The following is a 4,681-nucleotide window of genomic DNA, read 5'->3' as shown; positions in this document are numbered from 1 at the left end:
GAATGTGGAAATTAATGAACAATATCATTAATATCACATACAAGTAAAATCTTACTGAAGATAATTTAAAAAATGGTTGCAGCAGTATGTTGACAGAGAACTTCCAGAAATGCAAGCTGGATTCAGAAGAGGATGTGGAATGAGGGATATCATTACTGATGTTAGATAGATCTTAGCGGAAAGCAAAGAATACCAGAAAGATTTTTTATTTATATATTATTAACTATGCAAAAGCACTCAATTGTGTGGATCATAACAAATTATGGATAACATTAAGAAGGACGAGAATTCCAGAACACTTGATTGTACTCATGAGGAACTTGTACATACACCAAGAGGTCATTGCAACTGGAGATCATTCAAGGTCGAACAGAACAAAGGGATACTGCATGAATTAAAATCAGGAAGAGAGTGTGTCAGGGTTGTATCGTTTCACCATACTTATTAAATTTGTATGCTGAGCAAATAATCCAAGAAGCTGAATTATATGAAGAAAATCATGGTATCAAGATTGTGGGAAGACTCATTAACAACCTGTGATATGCAGATGACACAACTTTGCCGAAAGTGAGGATGACTTGAAGCACTTATTGATGAAGATTAAAGACTACAGTCTGCAATATGGATTACACCTCAATATAAAGAAAACAAAAATCGTCACAACTGGACCAATAGGCAACATCACAATAAATAGAGAAAAGATTGAAGTTGTCCAAGATTTCACGTTATTTGATTCTACAATCAACACCAATGGAAGTAGTTTTCAAGACATCAGATGACATACTGCATTGGGCAAATCTGCTGCAAAAGACCACTTTCAAGTGATGCAAAGCAAAGATGTCTCCTTGAAGACTAAGGTGTGCCTAACCCAAGCCATGGTATTTTCAATCGTCTCTTATGCATGTGAGAGCTGAACAGTGAATAAGGAATACTGACGAAGAGATGATGCTTTTAGTTGTGGTGTTGGAGAAGAATGTTAAGAGTACCATTGACTGCTAAAAAGACTAACAGATCTCTCCTGGAAGAAATGCAACCAGAATGCTCCTTGGAAGCAAGAATGGCCAGAGTTTCATCTCACCTACTTTGGTCATGTTGTAAGCAGGAACCATTCCTCGGAGAAGAATATCATGTTTGGTAAAATGGAGGGTCAATGAAGAAGGGGAAGGCCCTCAACGAGATGGATTGACAATGGCTGCAACAATAGGCTCAAGTATAGCAAGGATCATGAGGCTGGCACAGGACCAGGCAGTGTTTCATTCTGCCCTGCATAGGGTCACTATGAGTTGCAGATGACTCAACTACACCTAACAGCAAGAATAATGGCTAATTATCCTGAGCATATCCTTGTTTGTTTGTTGACTGCTTGTATATCTATTTTAATGATATTTCTGTTTGTGTCCTTTGCCCATTTTTGAATTGGATTTTTTGTCTTTTCGATGTTAAGGTTTTAAAGGTTTATAGATTTTAGAGATCAGTCCCTTGTCAGATATGTCCCAGACAAATATTTCTTTCCAACATGTAGGTTCTTTCTTAACCTTTTTGGAGAAGTCTTTTGACATACATAAGAATTTAATTTTTAGAGGGTCTCAGTCATCTAGTCTATCTTCTGCTGCTAGTACGTTTTGTGTTATGCTTGACAATGTGCCACAATCTTTCTCTTGACTGCTGCATTTAGTCCATTCACATTCAGTGTAATTAATGATAGGTATGGATTTATTGCTGCCATTCTATTGTGTTTTTTGTTGGGTTATTGGTGGTTTCTTTGTTCTGAATAGTTTTGCATGCTGAGTTCATTTTGTTATCAAGTATTTTTTCTCTTTTCTTCATTATTGTTGGTTTTGTGTTTACTAAGCTCTTGTGATTTTCCTCTTTCTTAGTTTGATTAGAAGGGTTGTTAATTTTCTTTGTGGTTACCCTGTAGTAAATTCTTATTTCCATAAGTTTGGAACACTCACACTCATTCACTCACTGCCATTTTGTCAGTTCAGACTCACAGTGACACCCATTGGGTTTCTGAGGCTGTAAATCTTTACCAAAGTAGATTGTCCCATCTCCCTTCTGTGGAACAACTGGTGGGTTTGAACTGCCAACCTACGGGTAAGCCATCAAATGCCTTAGGCACTACACCACCAGAGCTCCTTAAATTTGAAGAAATCTATTCTGTATAGACATTATCTTGACTTCCTCTCCATTTGGAAGTTTTATAATTATAGTTTTTATTCCTTCTATTTGCTTTGTTGCTGATGTCATTTATAGATTGCCTCCTCTATTTCTCTATTTACTTATTTATTTATTTATAGAGATTATTTTGAGATTCTTTTTCTGGGTTGGTATCTAAGTGCTGGTGTCAAGTGTCTTGGTTTTAATTTGTTGTTTTCTCTTGTGGGTTTTCTGTTGCAAGTACTCCCTTTAGAATTTCTTGTAGAGTTGGTCTGGTTTTCACAAATTTCCTTAACTTTTGTTTGTCTGGGAATGTCTTAATATATATTATATATATATATAATTCCTTATCAGATAATTCTATTACCTTTTCTTCACTGAGGAGATTTCCTAATTCTTTAGTCTGGATGCTTGTTTCCACTGTCTTGTTCTGTTTTGTTTTTTTTCCAGTTTGAGTTGAAATTGTCTGCTGTCTCCTAGATATTTTGAAGTTTTTGTCTTTGTTGGCTATGTGCTGATTTGTTTCACCCTGGTTTTATGTTTTACTATGTTTTAATGTATCTGGACTTCTGACGCAGGTATACTTCTTTGGTTCTTAGCTTGACTGTACTAGGTCACTCTCCAGCTTTCTCTGCGTTGATGGGGTGAATGGTGGGAATATGGGTGTTGGTCTCTGTTTATCTTGAAAAGGAGTTGCAGTTGAGATGAGCAAGTGTTGTCCATCATCTGTCCTTGATCCTGTGGTGCAGGAGCTATTGGTGTTACTCATCTTTTGGGTGAGGAAGTTGGTGTAGATATGGCTGACTAGTTGTGTTGTAGTAAATTACAAAGTATGGCTTTTCTAGCCCAGTATTTGTAAACTCTGTGATGGAATTTGCCATGAGCAACTGAGTAGCTCCTGATTGTTAAAGTTATCCACCTGGGGTATTTTTGTTGGCAGCAGCACAAAGTAATTTTCTGGGAAGTTTCTGCTTTCTCTGGTGTGTAGAACTCTGATGTTCGTTGGGATTGGTTGGTTTTGGCCACTCTGCCAGGCTCAAAAGGAGTCCTCCTAGAGACAGAAGGAGTGTCTCTGACTACCAGTTGAGAAAAACATGCTGCTGAGAGAAACATACTGCTGACAGACATGAGAGAGACATGCTGTTGAGAAGGAGATGCGAGAGACTGCACTGCTGAGAGAGAGACATCCTACTGAGAGAGACTGAGAGAGATTGTCAGCTGAGAGACAGCCAGGGGAGAGAGACTGAGTGCATTCCTGAACTTGAATTATAGCCTGTTGCTTTCCTAATAAACTCCATAATCTGTGAGTCCTTTGTAGCCACTGCTGTTGTTGTTGTTATATGCCATCAAGTCGGCCCCGACTCATAGTGACCCCCCTTGGGTTTCCGAGGCAGTATCACTACGGAAGTAGGATTGCCCAACCTTCCTTCCGAGGAGTGGCTGGTGGGTTTGAACTGCCAGCCTTCTGGTTAGCAGTCAAGTGCCTTAGGCACTATGCTACCAGAGCTCCTTGTAGCCACTGCAGCAAATTATCAAACCCAGCAGAGAGGTGGTGGGTGTCATGGGAGGAACAGTTGGTGTTAAGGTTAGTAAAAAGGCTGGAGGGTGGCAGCATGTCTGGCCTCATAAGAGCAGGCATTGGGCTGCTGATGGTGATTCTGCCCTCCTCTTGTGTAGTTAGAGGAGGTCAGTAAATGCTGCCTCCTAGCACCTTTGGCAGTTGATGTCAGAAGCAGTGGGATTTGTTGCAGTGGCTCCAGACTGATAGAAGCATGGAATTTTGTACACAAAAGAAGGGAAGGGCTTGGGAAGTGAAACTCTGTCTTCTTAGATGGTTACTTTGGTTGATTTTACCTATTAAAGGAGAAAACTGATCCAGAGTCTAGGGGTCAAGGCCATATGCATAGAATGGGAAGATAATCAAGATGAAGGGATGTAACTAGAATGTCTTAAAAAGGGTTATGTGCTTTGGATTATGTGTTTATCTAAATGTACTATGGCAATTGAATGTTCTATTGTCTACTTATACATTAGAAATGATTATGGGATGTGGATAACAACGAGTGTGTAGATTCACCTTCAGCCAATACTTGATTGGATATGTTACAAGGGAAAACAAAATTTCCCCAGAAGAAAAACAGGCTTTTGTTTCAAACGCTGTATGCAGCGTATAAGGGGCTTAGGTAGAAAACCTGAGCCCCACCCAGAACCTGCTGAGTGAGGCAATTTGTATTTGAAAGGACCAACCCAGAACTACTGAGAGAACAGAAGATTTACATTTGAAGAAAGAGGCTGAAGAGAAAAAAAATGACTCTTTGTCTTTTTAAATATTGAGCAAGCAGATAGGCTTTGGGTTCATCAGGCAGGAAAGTCATAAGCCATGAGAGAATCCCCTCCCAGGACTGAAAGTTAAAGGAAGCCAGTGAGTACTTAGGAGCTCTGGTAGCATAGTGGCTAAAGCACTTGACTGCTAACCAGACCACCAGCCACTCCTCGGAAGGAAGGTTGGGCAATCCTACTT

Source organism: Orycteropus afer, unplaced genomic scaffold (assembly GCF_000298275.1).
Source record: "Orycteropus afer afer isolate SDZICR_OR568_19922 unplaced genomic scaffold, OryAfe1.0 scaffold00269, whole genome shotgun sequence".
Lineage (NCBI taxonomy): Eukaryota > Metazoa > Chordata > Mammalia > Tubulidentata > Orycteropodidae > Orycteropus > Orycteropus afer.
The sequence above is the reverse complement of the archived record's forward strand: the minus strand, read 5'-3'. Positions refer to the sequence as shown.